The following is a 23678-nucleotide window of genomic DNA, read 5'->3' as shown; positions in this document are numbered from 1 at the left end:
TTTTAAACTCCGAATCTATAATCAACCGTTATCCCCAACTCACACACCTATGTTCCTTTGTGTAGGAGGACAAGGTGCTCCAAACTAAACAACCAAAAACTCTCATGGAATATCAAGTAGGAAAGCTTGCAAAAACTGTGAGTATACTCGATCCCATTTTACTCTTTAAACACTTTGGGATGCAACATGTATTCTATATTTAAAACACACTTGAAACTATTTGAATCACTCTCTATCCGTATTTGAACATGAAACTATATGATGCTTGTTAATCTCGTATGTGATGTTAAACTTTTGTGTCTATATGCTCATTAACTTTGTACAAGCCTACCTTAACAATTATAGCGCTATAGGAGTAATGCACCGCCCATGATTCTTGGGGTATTGTTAAGTCAAACATATTAACCTCCCTTTATTCTAACCGAGGATAGGCAACGTTAACGCATTGGATTCTTGGGTTTGAACATATAAGTATACTGTTTTGGCATGCTAGTAAACTTGCTTAATATGATTCATGTTGGATATGAGCACTTTAAACAATTTTTAGTCTATATTATGCTACGTAACAAACTTGTATTCTCGCCTTTGCTTTTGTATTGAACTCTATTTTAATATATGTTGCAGGTTGAATTGTTGAGATGATGAATCAAGATGAAACAAGATTTAGGTGGACTTAGATACACACCTAGATTAATTTATCAATTTTGATGTTATATTTGTTGTGAGACGATGTTATTTCTTGTATTTGAATCTCGTATGACAATCTAGTTTTTGAAATGAAATTCGAATTTAATTAATTATTGTCACATAGTGTTATGAAGTCTTTTGCAATCTCGTTTTCGTCTCATCCCGATGTTTCCGCCATCGGTTGGGGTGTGACACCAGGGGAACACCTAAGCCAAACTTTGAAGCCAGCATGAGTGCAGTGGCCTAACACAAAAAAGTCGCCGTTAAAAAAAAACACCTAACACTAAAATGAAGTCACAAACCACAAAGCTTAAAGTACACTGGAAAACAAAAAATGCATACATTACAACTACCTAAAGCCTAGATTGGTTGCTAACAACGTCTGTTAAATGGCAGTTAGCGGTATGGTTTTCCGGAGGAATGCTTAAGTCAAACCCTGAAATCAGCATAAGTGCAGTAACATAACACAAGAAAATCATCGTTCCGAAAATCAAATACACACCTAACACTAAAATGAAGTCACAAGCCACAAAGCTTAAAGTACATACATCATAACTGTTGGGAAAACAAAAAAATGCATACATTATAACTTCCTATAGCCTAGATTGGTTACTAATTAGTATATATGTAAATGTAAATTTATAGAATAATTTAAAACCTAAATTACCATACTATAAATTACTAACATTGTTATGCTATATAGTCTTGTAGTCCATTCATAAGGAGTTTTTCAAAAAAAAATAATAATAATAATAATAATTGATTTTTCACTTTAAACTCAAAGGTTTTCATCTATGCTATTTTAACCCCTTTGATTATTTTATATTTGACCCAAAGCTTTTTATTTTTGCAATTTAACCCCAACACTTTTTTATTTTCACCTTGGGCTATCATACTTTTCATATTTCGCAAGTTTTTCATTTTACGTTTCCTTTTAAATTTTGTGAGTTAACACGTCACAACGTACGTGTGGGGTTCAACGTTTTTTTCGTCTGTTTTTCTCGTTTGACAGGCCCGTCGCAACGAGTCTATTTTTACCTGTTTGATAGATTCGTAGCAACGTGCAGGTTATAGACCGACTTAGTTATTTTTTTCTACGTTTTTACGTTTCGGTCTAATTTCTTCGCATTGACACGCCGCAACGAGCGTGCGTGGTCCAACGTTTTTACGTTTTCTTTTCGTTCGGTGTTATTTTTCTTTTATTTATTTATTTTTTATGACTTTTTCTAATGTTGGTGGTCATTGGTAGTGGTGTGACATTGGTGCTACTTAGCACGATTTTACGAACGTTTTTAACATATTAATTTTTTTACTAATAATTTGTTTCAAGTTTACCCTATACTTCCTTTACTTAAAAAGCAAATTATTTACGTTCATATTTTTATGTACATAATTTGATTTCCTCTACGTTTTGACGTAAACATTTTTCTGAAACTTGCTAACTCAAATATAATACATTTTCTTAAAAAAATCATTTTTACGTGCATATTTTTATGTATGTTTTGGTATAAATTAGAGTTAGTCAACGATTCGACGTAAACTTTTTTGAGAAACGAGTCAGGTCAATATGTTTTCGTGCTTATTTTATGGATGTTTCCTTTTTTTTATTTTTTCAAAAGCTCTAATTAATCGCTTTTGATTACACGTGTCAGCTTTTTCTGTTATACCCCTTACATTTTCTATGTATGAGTTGGGTCACATACACGAGTTTTTATTTTATACCCGTTACGTTTTCTATCTACGAGTCGGGTCACATATAATACGTTATGATTGTACGTTATAAACTCGATTTACTTTACGTTATGATACAATCACAATGCTTATACAGGTTACATTGAGTTCAATTGAATACGTCGAAATGCGTGTTTTCATATGGTTAACGCATCACATAACAATTGAACTAATTGATTCGATGTTTATGATGTATCTGCGCCGCAATGCGCGTGGGTCTTATTACTAGTTATATTCATTTGGTATGATTGGGTTGGGTTGGGTTATTAATGTATGACTTTTTACATTTGCAAAAATAAATTAGTTTAGTTCCCTCCCTCCAGTTATTACACTTGTCGCTTGTGACGTAAATAGACACAGTATGAAAAACAAACCTAGCCTAAGCCATGATCGTTTACATTTATCAGCACACAAATGTTTAAGAGGCCACAAAAGTATCACACCTATATATTACACACCTTTACGGTTCACATAATCATAAACCTAAAGACACACATTGTAACATGTGTCAGTGAGTCAGCCATGCTAGACCCAAATGACTTTATTCAAGCACACACATCCCCTCACGGCTTCACGTACTAAGTGTCCCTTACTTGTACCTTAGAGAGAAGCTAGTTCCGTGGAGTCCCTGGACGATTGGCAAAATGATATGTGTGATGAGAATCTGTTCCAGCATCATTGTTGAAATTGTTTGAGTTCGGTTGTTTTTCAATGGTAGATTTTGTTTCAGGTGAAATGCTTTTTATAGTTCTCACTTGCCAAGGATGATTTGAACCAGCTTCAGTTGTCCAGAAGATTAGCATTAGGGCAAGAAATGGTATAAGCCAGTTGATCTTGATTGGCATTTTCTTGATATATTTCCAAATTCCTGATAAAAATACAAAAAAAGGGATAAAGATTTTACATCTCACCTAAGTCAATTTAACAAGATTAATGATAACTAATTCAGTAACATTCCAATTATATCCAAACGTTGGAGAGATTCTAGGAAAATAACATCTTTAAACCTCCTCATGAAAACACTAAGATCACTATTCAAAGGGATAGAGTATAGGAACACCATGATTTGATAATATGTAGCCATATACGTCCGTATACGGCATTGTATGTTACGCTATACTCCCGTACAAGGCATTGTATGGTACGTTTTATGCCTGTATTAGGCAACAAACATGGTGTATGCCCATATAGAGGTAAGCGACTAATTAAAAATGTTACAATTAAGTATAATATATATGTGACTGATAAATTTATGTTACGGGTCTGGATTGATGCAGTGGATTCCCCCTTTTCAGAGCTGTTTGTATAGCAATGCTCTATATATGGCTATATGATACCTGACCAATAAATCAACCATGGCTGGCCTTGAAGGTGGGCGGGGAGGACCAACGGTCAGGGACTAATATTTTGAAGGGCACGTTATTTTTTAAAAAAACTCCGATATGTATATGAAAAAATAAATAAATTAATAAGGTATACTCATACAAACACCAACATAGGCCTACTTACAAAACTATTTTTATGGTTTAGATTAGTTATTAGCTCATTGACATTAGGTTTAGACCTTTAGTGAGCCAAATACCCAATTTCGTTAATGTATAAGGGCATGTTTTTTCGAGCTCAAACATGGTACATGAATTCTTAGGGCAGACCCTGAAATCCACCGTTCTTTACCTAAGTACCTGCTAAAACTATGTAGTCAAAGAGAGAAACCTCCATGCTACCATGGTTTTGCATGTTTTAAATCTTACTAAAAATTAGCATAAGTGTTTAAATCTTACCAAAAAGGGTACAAAAGGTGTATCACCTACGTCTATTACAAATATAACAAAAGTTCGTTTCACCTGGTTTGTAACTTCCCTCGTATCTTATATTAAATTCATATTTCTTGAAAACATTATTGCATGTGATCGAAATTACATACTCCATTTGACAGAAATATGTCAAAATACTTCATTAACTTACTTATTCGTGTGTTCCAAGCGAATAACTTATGTTTTTATACTTACTTTATCTAGGACAAAGTGCTATGTAGCAAGGATTTCTATGTTGCATACACATATCCAGTATATATAGCAATAAACAAACTACTTGTAACGTTATTTTGGTTCAATTAGTTGGCCGGTATGCAGAATAAGTGTATAACATAAATAACAATATACAAATTATTTGTCGAATACATATTATTAAAACTTATGCATTAAGAAGAGTATTAGGTATTAACAAAAAGAAAGGGTTAGAATAACATACCACAAGATATTTTTCTTTTTCTGGAGAAAATGTCTTGATGAGTGGTTTCAATAACCATGGATTATATAGGGGAAGTTATTTACTGTGTAGCTTATTTTCAATTTCTCATAATATAATAAATGTAACTTTTTTTGATAAATATCACTTTCATAAAGTTATTACATAATAGTTTATAAAAATCGAGATAAAAAAAATGAAATAGAAAACGCATACTTAGGGGATTTATTGATAATGGCATGATCCACAAACTAGAAGTGGGAAATAAAAAAGACTGGGAATACTTACACAACGCACATAAACATAAACAAGTTCGGTTTTGTATGGGTAAATAGTTTAGTTTGGATTAATGCATAGATTTTCCCCTCAAGCTCTTTTTATTCATTTATATACTCTTCAGGCACATGTTCTTTAAAAAAAATCAACCTTTGACTAGGTACTTTAAATAAGGTAATATTTTTTAATTTAATAAGATAATTAAATAACTAATTAATGTTTCAAGATAAGTTTAATAATTACCGTGTAAGTGCGAGGTTAATTGGCGAACACTAAAAAAGTGGTGAACAGTGGGGAACCGACTCAAACGAACTCCGATTGGACTCATTCCAGCGGCGTTGGAACCGGCTTGTCGAACCCTAACTAGGATCTCTTAACCCAAACCCTAAATCATAACCCCTAAACCCTAAATATATTAGGGTTTGACTTTTAGGGTTTAGCTTTAGGGTTTAGGGGTTAGCTTTAGGGTTTAAGGTTTAGCTTTAGGGTTTAGCCTTTAGGGTTTAGCGTTTAGGGTTTATAGTTTAGATTTTACGGTTTAGCTTAGGTTTTAGCCTTATTTTTTAGCTTTAGGGTTTAGAGTTTAGGAGTTAGGATTTAGGGTTTAGGGTTAAGAGATCTTAGTTAGGGTTCGACGAGCCGGTTCCAACGCCGCTGGAATGAGTTCAATCGGAGTTCGTTTGAGTCGATTCCCCGCTGTTCTCCAATTTTTTAGTGTTCCCCAATGAACATTCCCCTACCGTGTAAACACTTTAAGATAAAAGGTGAATTAATGTGTGTTACAATGTGGTCATTGTTACCACCTCTGTATCTACCAAATGACATCGCTTTAGGGGGAGCGGGGCACCTTCGGTGACCCCATGCGGGAACCATGCTTGCTGAATTAGGGGGGTGCCGCCATCAAGGCGGTGAGCTATTTGGGGGAACGAAATCGGTAGGGAGTCACCGATGAGAGGGAGGAGAGAGGGAGGAGAGAGGGAAATGATGGACCAATGAATTTTTTTTTTTGAATAAAAAAACAATTCCCCTAAGAGGGGTGCACCCTGTACGTTTTTGGACAAGAGAGAAGTTATAGAGGGGAAATGACATGGCAACGTATGATTGGGTTAAAAAAAGTTTTCCCTCACCTAATTAGGGGGTGCCCCCTTCACCCTTAGTTTACAAATAATGGTTCTCAAGTGGTTGATTAAATGGTTACATTATTTCGGTAACATTAATTTAGTATTGGTTTTCCACTAAAAAAAATCCAATCCGCAGTTATATATCAACTTGCATGTGAGCGTGCAAATAAGTTGTTGGTAAATCTTCAAGCAAATAGGAGTGTAAATGTATGACACGTATTACATGACAAAAACTTAATTTATAGGATAGTTCTGAATCGAACCTGTAAATTTATCATATGACGTTGTCCAAAGTGAACCTTGTGGGTTGTCAGATTGACCCGTTTATTATACATCACCGGCATTATATGTATATAACTAACCGGCTTCGGTATCATACATCAACATTTAGAAGTTCAAACATAAACATATTTCTATTTTGGTGTAAATTTCTAATTTTAGAGTAACAATATGTAATAAAAGGTAAACCAGAAAACTATGGCGTACAATTCCTCTTATAAATACAATTCACACACTTTTATTTGCAAATTCGGCACCAAATCCACAAGACCAATGATATAAAAGTCCGATACAATGCAGAACTTCGGTAAGAAAGAAAGTGGTATCCTCCAATCTTTTTGGGTAATTGTAAGAGCTCCCAAAATATCTAGGAGCATCTAGAATTATACAATACAACGTATGCATGCATCACAACATAATATAGTATAAAAGTTGAAGAATATGTAATTGTTGAATGTTGGTGTCGGGGGGTAAGTTGTCCCACTCCCATGCATGTACATCCACCGACCACCACGTCAAGGGCGCAGGATAGTGTTATAAATAGTACTTTCGTATAGGTATATATACGTTGTCGCCTCCCGGTTTCGAAAAAATTGAGGGGGGGGGGGGGTGGCTTCGCCAATGCACCACGTCTTGGTGGTGCCCTGTGTATGCGTGAGGAGTTTGAAAATCATAATATAAGATTTTTATAATATTATGTAGAGTTTTCTGGTTTTTATTATTTTTTTTAACAGTAAACTGCCATGTTGGTCCTTGAGGTTTGGGCAGTTTTGCCACTTTAATCCAAATCTCAAATTTTTTGCATCCGGGTCCATGTGGTTTCATTTTTATTGCCATTTTGGTCCAAAAATAAATCAAGTCAGATTTCTCAAAAAAACCTGGTTTTTTGTCCTTTTTCTCAGGGACAAAATGATCATTTTAAATACCCCTCCGTCTCTCTCTATAAATACCCCTCTGTCTCTCTCCTCTCTCTCTCTCTCTCTTGAGCAACACCACCGCCACCTTCTCTCTCTTCAATCAACCTCCACCATCACCTACGTATCCCAGCCAACTTTCACCACCACCACCACCTCCCTTAGCGGCGATGGGTGGTGGTTTCTATCCGGATGGGGATGATGACGGCAGAACCAGATCCACCGCCGGCCATGGGTGGTAGTTTCTAAAAAATTGGAGGTCGTAAATCCAGAACCCGACCAGATCCCTGCCGACCACTGTTGGAACTCCGACGAACCCTCCCTCTCTCTCTTTAATCAATGCCGGAATGATGTTAATGTTTGCTACTTTGGGGGACGATGTTCATCAACGCCGCCGCACATCATTTGTTGGAACCCTAGCCGTATACCTCACGTCATCAACGCTGCCACACATTGATGTTGTTGCAGGTTCGATTCACGATGATGTTTGCTGATTTGGGGTTCGATTCTCCGTCACTCTTTTAAAGAAGTTGTTGCAGGTTAGATTCTCACACACACACATAAGGATGTTAATGTTTGCTGATTTTGGGGATAATGTTATATACCAATCTGTTACATTACAGAAAGCAAGGGTTTAAAATGCAGGTGGAAGTGAATGTGATCTGGGACGATTTCATGTCAATCTATGATTTGGGAATTGAATGTGGTTTTCAGGGTTCGGATCAGGATGGTGGTTCGGAGATGTATGTGCAGAAGTGGTGGTTATGAGGCGGAGTACGGTGGTCGGAGTTGAATCTATGGTGATAGAAGCCTATTAACATCGCATGTGGTTGCTCAGCTTCTTCTGTTTCTTGAATCAGAGAATCCTTCGAAAGGGATTATTTAGAGAAGATGATGTTTTAGGGAAATGACAGGGGATTATTTATTTTAATTAATAATTTGTTATAATAACTCATAAAATGACTAATTTGCCCCTGAGAAAAAGGACAAAAAACCAGGGTTTTTTTTTTGAGAAATCTAAGCTGATTTTATTTTTGGACTAAAATAGCAACAAAACTGAAACCACAGAGACCCAATTGCAAAAAGTTTGAGATTTGGACTAAAGTGGCAAAAGTGACCAAACCTTAGAGACCAAAATGGCAGTTTACTTTTTTTTTTTTTTTTTTTTTGAGCATTTTAATCCATGCAATGTAATTGTTAGATGCTGTTATATAAGCGATTTTCAAAGATAAAAAATCAAATTTCTATTACAACTTCACCAAACTAAAAGTAAAACTAGTTAAATAAAATAGTTTTGATACAAAAGAATGTAAATTACATTATGATTGAACTAAAATGCAAAAGATACTTTGCTAGTAAAAGTAAGATTTACATAGGTCATGCACATTTATTCTGGACGACAAGTGAATTAGTGGGAGTACGTCATTAATTACAAATTATGCACTAAAGAAATGAAAATACTTGGGAAGGGTGAGATGTCTGATTTTCATTGGAGGAATATTGAATATAGATAAGTGGTCATGATTAAAAATAAGAATATTAGTAATTAGAATATTTACCACTTCAATTCAAAGAATTTTAAAATTTAACATTAATAATGCAAAAAATTTGCAATCATTTCTGATATGGGTACATATATAATTAAGTGGGCGTTTCATAATTGTTGATAAATTTTCTACCTAGAAATTATTAGCAAACACTCTTGCCTTCAATATCTATACAGGATTTTATTGGACGTTATATATAATTTGTTATATTATTTGTTCCCCCGCCTGACGTCCCTCCTCGGTCACACGATTTCCCCCTCACCAGGAAACATGGTGAAGATAAAGATAAAACCATAGTCATCAAAAAAATCCAGTGTGACACACTACTAACACCCATGATTGATATCAAATCCTATTAAACAACATCGAAACTAACTAAAAACTTCCAAAAACTACTCTTCTATGGAAACTAATTAAAAACTTCCAAAAACTACTCTTCTATACTCTTATTTTTGTACTATTCTTTATTTTATGTAAGAGTACATAAATGTCCAGTGAAGTGAAGGAATTATGAGAAAACTCCTTTTGGTGAGAAACTCAAGAAAACTATGTCTAATAATTACTAAACCTTAATCCCCAAAGTTAAACCCTAAACCTTAAAAACTAAGCCATAAACCCTAAATGCTAGTGTCTACAAGTTAAAAAACTAAATGCTAAAGCTAAACGCTAATCTCTGAACTCTAACAATTAAACTTTTGAAAGATTCAACACAAATACCAACCGTTTGTTAAAGTTTCCATGAGTTTTCTCACGAAAGTAGAGTTTCCTTATGATTTTCTCCCTATATATCCACCTAGGACGTTTAGACGTTGAACAAACCTGCAAATGAAATAAAGTTGCTAAGCATTTTCTCTAATTGCTTTGGGATTTTTAAGATAATAACAAACCTCCAGTGGACCTTCTAAGCTCCTGAGTGTATATCGATTGATATAATTTTCTTGTGGTGATCAAAAGCAATGAATTTCTTGTCAAAGTCTGCCTTCTTAAGTAAACGTGCTTCAACTGCCAGTAATATAGAGTGATTGGAAACTTCAAAACCTTTAACCAGAGGTCTAATGTTAAAATACTTGAAAAACATTAGAGCAAGAGTAAAAAGAAAAGCAGTTAATTTAATAACTTGGATGCAGTCACCCGTCTCCTACAAATTACAATCCAAAAACCTTACGACTGCCGCCGACAAAATTTTACAGCAGAGTGCATTAGAAGAAATGAAAAGAGATAATCAAGTGCTATCGATTTTACCGAGAGGTGGTCATAGTAACCAAGTTACTTATAAAGATGTCAATTCAAATCTTGTTTCATTAGAGATACATTAATGTTTTCAGTCACGGTCTATAAATTGTAAAATGTTGATTTAATACCAAAGAAACCAGGTTTAATGCTTCTTAGTTAGCATAATTAACTAATGTGTATCAATAACAAATTGGCTTAAATTAGTTAACACGAAGTTTACGATCATGAAAGTTATATTGGAGTATAAACCAACAAGCATCATTATAAGTTATAACTAAGAATTGCAGGTCAATTCACAAAGTTTATATATGGTGGATGTGGCAATTTTGACCCATTATGCTTAGGCATGGTAAAATTTAGGCTGTGTTTAAGCTCAAACAGGTCAAATAACAAAGTTGTCTAGAAGAGGAATCAGTCAAATGACCATATTTATCAAAAGTAGCCGAAACTCTATCAAAACTTGCATCCATCCTCGTAGAGATTTTTTTTTATTCCAATCGAAAGTACCCCACAACCTGTTAGAATGTATACATCTTTGTAGATCTTTTAGTTAAAGATAAGGACTAGTATTGTAGTTGTATTCAATTTATAAATCATTTATAAAATAGAAAAGGGCCATAAAAAGTGTTTGGGCTCAATCCAACTTGACCTGCTCTAAAAATTACCTATGACCCAACCCAACCCAAACATATCTAAACATGACCAGTATCCAATATGATCAGCCCAACCATCTGCCATCTCTAAGAGTGTGCCATACACTCAAAATAACATTCACAATTTTGTGGTTGTGAAGATGCTTTCAAATTATTATTAGAGTTAATTACTGTTTTCGTCTATGTAGTTTGTCAAAAATCACTATTTCAGTCCATTAGTTTAAAAATTACGATTTCAGTCCCTGTGGTTTCACTTTCGCAACCATTTCAGTCCCTGTGTTTTCACTTTCGTAACCATTTCAGTCCATTATTTAGTCCCTGTGTTTTCACTTTCGTAACCATTTCAGTCCATTATTTTGTTAAGTACATGGACTGAAATGGTTACGAGATGGACTAAAATGGTTAACACTACTAGAAAAGTAGGCAGTTGCGATCAAAATTTGCGACCAACATAAGACGGTCGCAAAAATAGCGACCAGATTGTGACTAAAACCAAAATAGTCGTAAAATTAATGACCAACCTAGATTCGGTCGCAAAACGATTGCAAATCTTGTGACAACATTAATCTAATCGTAAATATGATTAATAGTGGTTGGAAAACGGTCGCAGATACAAGAAAAATAAAAAAGTAAAAGTTGCAACCGTCCAAAGCGGTCGCAAATACAAGAAAAATATAAAAGCAAAAGTTGCGACTGTCTAAAGCGATCGCAAATACGAGAAAAAAAAAGTTGCTACCGTCTAAAGCGGTCGCAAATACGAGACATACAAAAAAGTAATATTTTCATTTTAGTCCATGAGGTTTGTTCTAAATTGTCATTTTGAACACATTGCCTAGCTACAATAAAAAAACTATTTAGACTAAAATGAAAATTTGAAACAAACCTTAGGGGACTAAAATGACAATTTACACATAAAAAAACAACTAGACTGCCTCACATTTACATTTACTCTGCTCACATTTAGGGTTTTTTTTCTACTCACGATTCTGCACGATTCACCGCTCCCTCATGATTCTGGTTAGACGATTTGATTAACAAGGTGCCGATTCTGCTTAAACTTCATTGATCCTGGTTAATCGACGGTACGAATTCTGATTCTGGTTAGACGATTTTCAATCATTGGTTTGTTGATTCATGAAACTTAATCGATAACTCTAATTCGTTGATTTTGTCTCTCTTGTTGATATAGATTTGTTAATTTTGTCTCTCTGGTTGATACAGATTCGTTCAAAAATCAAGGTATGTGTTGGTGCATATGTCTGTCGACTTCGTCTTGTATCGAGTCTTGTAATAGATTTGTTAGATCAAGACACGTAGAACGAGAAAAACTAGAAACTAGCCAAAACAAGCCAGTTCACACGAAGTGGCCAGTTCACATGATCTGGACAAGGTCACTTCATGTAGACTGGAACATGTCCACTTCATGTGGACTGGAACATGTCCACTTCATGTGAAGTGGCTGGCCTATATATAGTGGTCTTGAGTCTTTCATTTGGAACTTGGTCATTCCGGTAGCGAATCTCTGCCGAAGTATCTCCAGGTCTGTAATTGTCATCAAATCAATACAAAAGATAGATTAAGTGATTCTAGTGTGTATACAGCTGAAATAACTCTGATATGTTTGATTCCGCCTCTCGTATTGGACGAGATCTCTTCTGAACGACTCGATTTTTCAAAATTAATCACGATTTCAAGGATAAAATGGATTGATTTTCACATATATCACGTGAAATACAGTTTTAAACAATCCTTGAAAGAATCAGCACTTAGTTCGACCTTAAAACGGCTTAAAACCTAATCAATTTTGTCAAAAACCGAGTCGATAGTATGACATCATCTCCAGTTCGCATGGTCTGGACACACCAGTTCGTATGAAGTGGATTTAGACCATACCAGTTCATGTGGAGTGGAGTACTAAGTCCAGTTCATGTGGAGTGGAGTATTAAGCCAGTTCATGTGGAGTGGAGTACTAAGTCTAGTTCGTGTGGAGTGGAGTATTAAGTCAGTTCATGTGGAGTGGAGTACTAAGTCCAGTTCGTGTGGAGTGGAGTATTAAGCCAGTTCATGTGGAGTGGAGTATTAAGTCCAGTTCATGTGAAGTGGAGTATTAAGTCCAGGTCGTGTGAAGTGGTAAACATATCCAGATCGTGTGAATTGAAACCCCAGGTCGCATTGATTGGACTTCCAGTTCGTTTAAAAGTGTCAGTCTAAATGAATTAAACAAGTGTGGTCAGGTCGCGTGAAAGGTCCATTTCGTGTGAAATTAGAATTCAGGTTGCACGAATGGGTAAAGCTTTTGTTGCTCAAGTTGTTGAAGATGATGAAGATGATTATTGGGCAGAGAGTATGAAAAAGCATTTAAAATATCTAGCCGAGAGAGATGCTGAAAATGCTTGAATAGCAAAAGAAAAGGAGGCTAAACAACAAGATGATAGTGATGATGATTATTATGCAGAAAAAATGAGAGAGCATTTAAAATTTCTAGATGAGAGAGATACAGAAAGAAAGAAAGGTAAGAATGATGATGAAGAAGTCCGAGTGATAAAGGTTAAAGAAGTACTAGCCTTCAAGGTTGATGAGAAAATTGTTGCAGAAAAGACACCTGAAATCTGTGAAAATTGTGAGACTGTGAAAAAACAAAACAGTGAGTTGATTCACAACATGAAAGGTTGAAAGAATCGTATGATGTTCTGAACAAAGCTATGAATCCATACAATGAATCAAGTAGTGAACAAGCAACTGCTTTGAAGACACTACAAGGAGCGTTCATGTCAAAGCAGTCAGGCATCAATCATTACATTGAAAAATGTGCTGAACTTGAGAAAAAAATTGGAAATCCAAAGAATAGAAACTGAAAGAGTTGAGAGATTATTGAGAAGTTACTCATGTGCTTCTTATGTGATTGACAGGATATACCCGACAGTCGAAGGCATGAAGGCATTTGAAGAAAAGACATCTAAAGAGAAGAAGTCCGTAACAAAAGAAGATACTAAAGTGAAAAATTCTGGTAAGAAACAAAGTGTTAGTTACAACAAGTGTCCACCCTCGCTTGAAAATGGATATTCTCCACGAAATCCAAATTCAGAAAGAGTCAAAAAGGCAACCAACTTACAGTGGGAATCTGAACCTTCAGATAATTTGCCAGACAACATTGATGTCACTTTCACATCATCTAACACTAATCATGAGTCCGAGTTAATTAAAAAAGTAGTCGATCAGGTGTTGGAAAAAGATGACGGAGGAGTCAAAAAAAGAGTCAAAGTCAGAGTCCGACACGTCAAGTCCAACAGTCAAAAAGGGCAAACGAGTTTATAATAAAGAATTTTTGTTGTCACAAAATAATTTGAATGATGAAACATTCAAAGTAGCATATACTTTGAATGATTCTGACAAATTATATTCTGATGAAGAATTTCCAATAAGAGGTGTTAAAACTGAAATAATCAAAAAGGTTTTCAAACTAACAGAAATTAATATTTCTGAAATAAAAGATGTAAATCTTGCTGAAAAACCTAAATCTTACACCTCAAGAGTTCAACAACGGTTAAAAAAGAAAAAGGGTTACAATTCTGGTTCAGGTTATCGAAAGAAACGAAACCATAATGGTAATTTCAAAAAGAAGGGATTGGGTTTTATTGCACTAGAAAATTATAAAAATGAGAAAACTTATAAACCAAAAACTGTTTTTGTTTCAGGAAAATCATCTGAAGAGGAAAAAGAGCAAGTGTTCAGGAGATAGACAAACAAAGAATTCCTTGCTAGGAAGCAAGAGGAAATGAAGATGAAAGTTGCTTAGAAGAAGAAGGAGACGAGGATCTGTTTTGAATGCAATACAGTTGGTCACATTGCCAGAAATTGTCCAAAGGCAATTCAAACAAAACAGAGAGTCTCTGAAAAACTGAAAGGAAAGATGGTTGAAAATGAACCACCAACCAAACAATTTAATGTTTTCAAAAATTCAAAATTTGAGGTTGGTGAATGTTCAAAAAATGTTTACAAAAGAAAAGCAAAGCTTAACAACAAAAAATGGGTTGTTAAGAAATCTGATGATAGTTCTAGCAATGATTCTGATTCGTCAAAATCAGAGGAGCTATCTTCTGGCGATGAATCTGACTCGTCAAAGTCAGAAGAGCCACAAGTTGAGGTGAAAGGTGAAAATTCAGTGCCGCCATTGGATGATGCAAATTTTCCACCATTGCGGGCTAAAAATTTGAAACTAAAAATTGGAAAAATAGAAATTTCAAATCAATTCTTTTCTGAAAAGAAAGAATTTGATGTTGAAAAGGCCTTTAACCCCACAGTTCAAAATATTTTTGGAAAAATGATTGATGGGAAGGTCAAAGGGGTTAAAGAATTTTATTAGAAGAAAACGAAGAAACCAGATGAAGATGGTTCATCCCAAGTTAGCAACTGGGATAGAACTTATCATGCTTAAAAGTCTGGACTTGCCGGAGCTCCCAAGTTGGTAATCGTGGAGCAGGAATCGGCATCATTTTTGAAAATGTTTGTTTAAAAAATAGGTTTTCACCTACAAGTAGTTAATCAAGGTCATTGAGTTGAACTTGATTTAACTTTCATTCAAGTGGAAAAAGAAAAGTGAACCTACAAGTGATTAAAATGAACAATGTGATGAGTTTATCCCCAAGCCTACAAGTGGTAAAATCAATAAAACTTATTTTCCGGAAAAACCATTTTGATTAAAACAAACTTAAGTGTTTTGAAATCATAATGGGAAAATAGTTTGTTGTCAGGGGGAGTTCTGATTGTTTATGCCGAGTGAATAGAGAATTGAAGTATTTCACAACAGTTGTCATTTTATTTGTACAGTTTGTTTTCAAATTTTCCCAGAAAATCAAAATTGAAACATATTTTGATTTTAGGGGGGAGTAAAAATTTAGAAATTTCGAAAATTTTGAAAAATCCAAAAACATGATAAAATCCAAAAAGCCAAAAACATTGAAAAATTCAAAAATGAGTTTTGTTGAGAAAAAGAGGAAATGATAGTACATCAGTGGACTATCACAGCACGCTAAAGATTTGGAAAGTCAAAATGTGATAAACGATATCACTGATGATATGCTAGTAGGTTTTTATACATTTAGTAGATTGTTTTCGAGATATAAACCTAAATATAAATACTTACTTATTTCGTGGGGAACATCTCTCGGATATATAGGTAACCCCTGAAATCTTGTTTGAAGGGCTTTCTATTTCTGACATACTAGGTCTTTGTGCGTGATGATATCTGGGGTATTATACCTGGAGTTCTGATTTTGCGGGAGCAATAGCCAAGCCCTCGTATAATACTTTGCATTGCTTTAATCTTAAAGCCTACCCTCAGCATAAAAAATGATGAAACATTGCAAAATGCTAATCATGTGCTGTTGAAGAAAAGATCCCCAAACGGGACATACCTAAAGTCGAACCATCATCTCTCTGATTTTGCGGAAGCAATAGCCTGAGCTCTCATGGTCTCGCATTTAACCCGTTCACAGATATCATTAGTGTACATTCACCTGTAAGACTGAATATAGAAGTCTAGATACGAGAGTATATTCTGAGGTGGGATACACGAATAAGTTTAAGTGCCATAAAACATTAATCTCGTATCTCGAAACAGTTGAACTTTGTATGAAAATTTAAGTGGATCAGTATACTGACAATCTACATGAATCGTTTAGAATTTAAAATGTTTAAAGCTTAACGGTGTTAGTGATTTGTCTCATAAACTGATATGATCCTCTTACACAAACTCACAAAAATATTGTCTGTAAATATTTCTTTATTACTTTTCATTTAATACAAAATCCAAAAAAAAAAAAAAAAATTCGGAGTGATTTAGCATAAAATTTTGAAAAATACAAAAAGATTTTCGACAACTAATGTTTGAAAAGCTGAATTTCAAAATTCCAAGTGCTAAACATGATGAACAGGTTTGGGAGAGTGTGTTTAGAAAGATGTTACTCTTACAAGTGGTCATCAAAGATTTATAATTTTAAATCATTTTGAATAATATCTGCAAGTGGAATACAAATTTGTCAAATTGATTAAATTTGGGAAATTTATTGTGAGGTAGAGTTTGTGCAGGTTAAAGCCAGGTCACGATCTTAGAACCTGTGAAAGGGATAAGAGCCAGGTTTTCGATCCAAGGCCTGTAGATTGTGAATTCCAGACTGCGATCCCAGCTTATCGAAAGGGGGAGTTTGAAGACAGCTTAGAGGGAGTCTGAAGATGCAAGAGCCAGCTTCTGATTCTGGATCAACATTCAAGAGGAAGTTTGAATGGTAAAGAGCCAGGTTCGAATCCTGGTGTCCACACAAGATGCTGATACTGATGAACTTAAGGAATCAAGAGATCTGATCAAGAGAAGATAGAGACAGATTGAGATTCTGGAAGAGAGAGAGAAAGAGATTGATTGAGGATGCTTAAAATGGAGAATCTTTGGAGAGAGCGAGAAGACTGATAAAGACTGGAGATGTGACATACCGAAGACTCGAAACCGAAGACTTCGTCAACATCCAAGGGGGAGTGTGTTGGTGCATATGTCTGTCGACTTCGTCTTGTATCGAGTCTTGTAATAGATTTGTTAGATCAAGACACGTAGAACAAGAAAAACTGGAAACTGGCCAAAACAAGCCAGTTCACACGAACTGGTCAGTTCAGATGAACTAGACAAGGTCACTTCATGTGGACTGGAACATGTTCACTTCATGTGGACTGGAACATGTCCACTTCATGTGGACTGGAACATGTCCACTTCATGTGAAGTGGCTGGCCTATATATAGTGGTCTTGAGTCTTTCATTTGGAACTTGGTCATTCCGGTAGCGAAGCTCTGCCGAAGTATCTCCAGGTCTGTAATCGTCATCAAATCAATACAAGAGATAGATTAAGTGATTCTAGTATGTATACAGCTGAAATAACTCTGATACGTTTGATTCTGCCTCTCGTATTGGACGAGATCTCTTTTGAACGACTCGTTTGGCCGTGCGAACGATCCTACAGTATATATGTTTCAGATCTGTGTATGTACTGAAGGATCTGATTAATCTCTATGAAATTGAAGTATTTATGCGAATAAGCTCTGATTGTTAATAAAAACTCTATGAACATTTGTTGTTTGTGTTATGAGTTGATTAAGGTTGACGTTTGATGATAACTTTTTAGTGTTTTAGGTTTAGAATTGGTTTACAAAGTCGAATCGTTGCTATTTTGTTCGCTTATTAGAGATAAATTGACGTTTGATGATAATGCTCAACGATTTCAAAATTGGTTGTAGTATTTTGTATATAAGCATAGCAAATATGAATGTGATTGAATATTCTGTTTTTTTGATTGATTGAATTGTTAATTTGTTTCGAGTTTTAGTGTGAAAACGGTCATTAGGTCTAATATTGTTGTTATTTTGTGCAGATTTGGGGTTTAGATGTTGTTGTTTGGTTTTTGTTGATGCAATGTGTGTGTGTTTGTGTTTTTCCGGTGGCCGTTCTTCGCAATCTCGCTGATAGGGTAGCATATGATTCACGACATCCTCCTTTTCAATATGTTGCAGCAAGTGAGGATTTATAGGTTGATCTGGTTTTACCTAATTTTGGTTCTGTTTAATTAGTTGAAGATAAGTTAAGTTTTTTTGATGATATTTTTTGTTGAATTGTAGGCAGATGATACAGTAGTTTGTGTTCCGATTTCATTGGTGGTTACGCTTGAGAGAGTTTTGGAGAACGAGACTATCGGTAAGATGCGCTTCGGTTTTTGTTTACTAGTAGATCGAATTGAAGAAAGCTTAAATGATTGGACAGTTTCACGAACTGTTCGCTGAACGTTCGGTTCGTTTGTAGCCCTATAAACAGGCCTTTATTTACTCTTAGTAACATCCAAGCTTGAGTGCTGCTAGAAGCATACATCACTTCTGTTTTTTTGCTGCGTTGATTTGTTTCTACCATGTTTTATGAAGGTTGTTAAGCAAAGGATGCAGACGGGCCATTTTGCTTCACCCCCTGATGTTGTTCGCCTTATTGTTGCTAAAGAGGGATTTAAAGGGCTTTTCGCTGTATGTCATTTGATACTAGATGTGGCAAGATTGGGGGGTCGGGTAATCGGGTCAGGGTAGAACGAGTCATTTTTTATTACGGGCCAAAATAGGCTGAGTCGGAGTGGGCCGACCAACAAACACTTTTTGGGTACTTTCTTAAAGAAGTTACAAATACTAAATATGTTAAGTATGATTTAGAAACAACATTATTACAGGAACTATGGGCCAAATGTGATGGACGCATTGATGGAGTTGCTTGTAACCTTGGTATGTTGTGCTAAGTTTTATAATTTGTCTGAATAATAAGTTTAAACAGTTTCTTGTACTAATTACGATATGTTTTTTCAGGCTACATCAAACGGAAAATACGTTGATTTGTGTTTAGACATGCTTGTAAGCAACTTCATACCACCTTACAATTTTCTAGAGATATTGAAGCAGCCACGTGGATTAGCAAAAAAGGACCAAGTACTTGCCCGTGTACATGCAGCATTGAAAGGAATCGCTGATTTAGGGCCTCTAGCACCTTAAAGATTGGAACAAATTGTCCGGGAGAGAGTGCCAAATGTATTCGCCAAGGAAGTTGTGAGTCTAGCACATACTATGAATTAAATACGTTTGTTTTGAACAATCTCAAACGGTGTTAACTTTTTTATATTTGTGCAGCAAATAGTTGTATATGTGGAGAACATGCTAATGTTGGAGAGTAGTGATATGGGAGAGTTTGTTGGCAACTCTATGATATTTGAATTGGTGAATAGGCTGATAGACCTTGATGTAAGTCATTTATTAAAGCACTGTTCTGATTATTATCATTATTATTATAAATGCGATGTTATGTAATTGATAGATTGATTGAACGTTTTATAGGTGGAGATAGGATAGGATGAAGTTTTGCTGGATGATCCAAATAATAAAGGGATTTTTGTGATGGAGCTAGAAGATTTGGCACGAACTGATGAAATAGAGATGGATATGGATGAGGTAACCTCAATGCTTCATCACTGTTTTTAACTACTAAAATAAGTTATTTCATAAATATCTAATTTTTTACGCTCTTGAGTTCAAAATTACTAAAGGGTATGTATCACTGTCTTTCTTTAGCCTCAAATAGAATACACTGGTCGAAAAGTTCTTTGGGGAAACGTAATAGCTCAGAAGTTGAAACATCCCAGTTTCATCCAAAAAACTAACGTTCGTTAAAACCTGCTGTTTAATGAAGGGTAGAAACGTCATTTTCTGTCTGTTAATAAATATATGAATCAAACGTTTTGAAGGTTGTGTTTAACTATTCATCAAGAAAAAACCTTGGAAGACTTTTAAACAGTTCGACACGTCTGGCCCATTTGACTTGTTCCTCTTGTAGCTTATTTTTTGTATACTTGACCCGTCTGATATAAAACAATCTAAATCTACCCATTCTTATTTAAGCTTTTTTAAATTACAGCGGTATAGTTCTTTTCTATTGAGAGACTTGCCTTTTGACGTCATCCAGTTTTGCATATATGAACAGCTTCAAATTGGGTATAAACTAGCGGTAAGTTGACTTTGGTCAATGTTTGTTGTAATCATCCGCATGGTACATTCCCGTGTTATAAATTATAATATATAAGGCCATCCGTAGTCATAAAGCCCCTTGTGGGGTGTTATGCGACACGTGTCATGCCACGTCACACAGGGGCTTTATGGGGCGTTATATCACTAGAGCCCGTAGTCATAAAGCCCCTACCCATCGTTACCTAATTATTAATTTTCAATTTTATTAATTAATTATAAAAACCATGCTTTATCTTGATTGGTCAAATTTTTGAAAACAACCCACATCACGACACTATATGCATGGCGCCTCCCTTCCAAAAATCCCCCATAGCGCCGCCCGTCGTGGTGTGCGGGGCGCTATGGGGCGCTATAAGTCAAAAAAGTGGCCAAATAATGCCCCAAAACAGGGGGTCTAACCTAGTTGCTCTTTACAATAAGCATGTACCTACAAATTTCTGAAATTTTGTGTTAAATCTGATTACAGAAAATATATTTCGCAATAATAATCTGAATTTTTGAACAAAGCGTTTGGTTATATGCTTTAACAATACCTTTTTAAGTGACTTTCAACCTATTTCCCTTTTTAACTAACCTTTTAATTTTAGTCATTTGACGACCCGTTAGATTTAAAACACTACCCATATTGATCCGCTTTTAAGTAAATGGGTATCACTAAGTCTAATGTTTACTATTATGGTCCTCTATATAGCTAGCTTCACATCACAAAGTCAAAGTACAAAATTTAAACTGTTACGTTTTTCTCTATAGGCGAAAAGGGATCTTACTGACCCCGAGAATGCTGTGATTGGTGCTTTTGCAGGTAATTTGTTATTTTAAACTATTTGTTTGAAGATTATTGTACAAGATAGTTAGTTTTGCATGTACGGGGGGTTCAAAAACTATTGAAACCGACTAAATCGCTCAAACCGAAGCAAATCAGCCATTTTTGCGGTTTGGCGGTTGAACGTGATTATCCAAGATATAGTGAAAGAAAAAGAAAGGTTGAACGAAATTATTGCGGGATTAGTGGTGGAAAAAGAGAAAGATAACGTGGAGAAAGAGGCTATGAATCAAAGAATGGCAAACATTGAAGTGATGCTAAAAGCTAGGTTTCAAAACGTATAATGTAGGTTATAAATAATTTGTTTTAACATGTATTTTGTTATAATAACTTTGGTATTTGATGTTTTAAGTGGAATGTTTTATATAATTGTGAAAATTTGATGATATATAAATTTAAAAAATGACATTATATGCAGGTTAAAAAAATTGGCTGAAAAGGTAAAATAAAAAAAATTCATTTTGGGACCGTGAAAGACGGTCACAAATTTTCTTAAGACAAGCGGTCGGAAAGTGATTGCAAATTTTAAAAGGCAAGCAGTCGCAAAACAGTCGCAACAAGACTGTCGCAACCGAAGTGCCACAAAAGCAGTAACAGTCGCAAAATTTGCCACCACTTTTATAGTCGCAAAACCCAGGTCGCAAATGATAGCAGCAGTCGCAACTCAGTCGCAATAGAGCAATTGCGACGGGTGTTTATCCGATCCCTTGGTTGATCGGGAAACGGTCGTAATAGGGCAGTTGCGACTGTTTTGCGACTGGGAATGCGGTTGCAAAAACCCAGTTTTCTAGTAGTGTAAGAAAGTGAAACCACAGGGACGGAAATCACATTTTTTAAACTAATGGACTGAAATAGTGATTTTTGACAAACTATAGGGACGAAAACAGTAATTAACTCTTATTATTAAATTACATTTTAGAAATGCAGCCTTTCATGCATTAATATGGCTATACGAGTTGTGAAGAGTAAGTTGTCATTCATAACGATCTGTTCAAAGAATATATAAACCGAATAAGGGATGGGTTTTGTGCTATGAAGAGTATTACTTTCTATAGTTAATTAAAAAATTTAAGATACATTATGCATATACACAATTCATGTAAAGCTTTCCTAACCATAAACTGTTGAAGCTAATCCAGAATCTGCATGGTGTCCTTTATATTTTAGAGTTTATGCATGTGTTTATTTCATTAAGGGTAGTTTTGTCTTTTTAAGTCATATTCTAGAAAAGATTTGTTGGGTTATAACCGGATAGAGTAGCAGTCCATGATGTCAAGTAGTGGGTAGGTTTTCTTTATGTTTGCATGATATGTATGTGGTGTCATTGTGTGTTTGCAATTTTTTCTGCTATGTATTTAAGTTTCAAGTGTGATGAATAAAGTTATTCAGAATATTGAGTGTTACTTTATCTCTGATATTACCAACGTTGTGGTATCAAAGCCACGTTCTAAGAGTGTGAGAAGTATCATTGCAATGGCGACAACAACCACATCTGGAAATCAGTCCCATGTACCTGTCTTCAAAGGTGATCGGCATGAATTCTAGAGCATTCGGATGAAGACTTTGCTACTGTCTCAAGACCTATGAGATTATGTGGAAACCAGTTATCGTCCAACGGAAGGAACTGAAGAGCAAATGAAGGAGAACAAGAAGAAGGATGCTAAAGCATAAGCCCTGATTCAGCAAGGAGTGCATGACAATATCTTCTCGTGTATTGTAGCAGCAACTTCAGCAAAGCAAGCTTGGGATTTGTTATAGACTGAATTCCAAGGAGATTCAAAAGTGAAAGCAGTTAAATTAAAAGGTCTAAGAAGAGAGTTTGAGACTCTTCAGATGGGAGATAACGAAGTCATTGCAGACTTCCTATCTAAAGTAATGAGGTTTGTGCACCAGAAGAGAGCATTTGGAGAAGTAGTTACTGATCAAGCAGTGGTTGAGAAAGTGTTCCGCAGTTTACCTCCGAAATGGGATCATGTTGTGATGGCGATAGAAGAATCTAAAGATCTTACAACTATGACCTTTGATCAACTCATGGGATCATTGCAATCTCATGAAGGACGAGTGAATCGAGGCATTGAAAAGAGTGAAGAAGAACAAGCATTTCAGGCTAAAGAAGATGAGATCTCTCCATCCTTTAGTTCATTCAGAGGTAGAGGAAGGGGAGGTGACCGACATGGTAATCGTGGTAGAGGCAGAGGTTCACTACGAGGTCGAGGTAACATTCAGTGCTATAACCACAATCGTTTTGGCATCTCAGGTCTGAGTGTTGGTACGATAGTCCTCAAGCAACACCAGCACTTGAAAATACTGCTGATGAATAATAAGAACCCAAACTGTTTGTGTCCACGCAAGTAACCAAGGAAGAAGATGATGAATACATGATTCTAATGGCTCTTGGTCAGGGTGTGAAAGGAAATGGAGTAAGGTTCATTAACAATGGTTGCTCAAACCATATGTCTCGTATGCGCGAACTGTTTCAAAGTCTGGATGAAACAAAAAAGTGAAAATAACAACGGGAAATGGGAAGAGCATCCAAGTTGAGGGAATTTGCACTATTAGGCTTGCAGTATCAAATGGGT

General features: G+C 35.5%; 2 long non-coding RNA genes across 3 annotated transcripts; both read left to right on the top strand.

Moving 5' to 3' along the window:
• Nucleotides 1–11660: 11660 nt before the first annotated feature.
• Nucleotides 11661–18346, top strand: LOC110939008. The gene is made up of 3 exons (XR_004892824.1): nucleotides 11661–11770; nucleotides 11878–11927; nucleotides 18101–18346. It is a non-coding gene; the product is annotated as an uncharacterized LOC110939008 (long non-coding RNA).
• Nucleotides 18347–18932: 586 nt separating this feature from the next.
• Nucleotides 18933–21142, top strand: LOC110939009. Of its 2 annotated transcripts, none has more exons than XR_004892823.1 (5): nucleotides 18933–18986; nucleotides 19068–19304; nucleotides 19386–19496; nucleotides 19590–19703; nucleotides 21027–21142. It is a non-coding gene; the product is annotated as an uncharacterized LOC110939009 (long non-coding RNA). The 2 variants fall into 2 exon arrangements; XR_002591887.2 differs by lacking the exon at nucleotides 21027–21142 and adding an exon at nucleotides 19824–19902.
• The last annotated feature ends 2536 nt before the right edge of the window (nucleotides 21143–23678 follow it).

Source organism: Helianthus annuus, chromosome 5 (assembly GCF_002127325.2).
Source record: "Helianthus annuus cultivar XRQ/B chromosome 5, HanXRQr2.0-SUNRISE, whole genome shotgun sequence".
Lineage (NCBI taxonomy): Eukaryota > Viridiplantae > Streptophyta > Magnoliopsida > Asterales > Asteraceae > Helianthus > Helianthus annuus.
The sequence above is the reverse complement of the archived record's forward strand: the minus strand, read 5'-3'. Positions and strand labels throughout refer to the sequence as shown.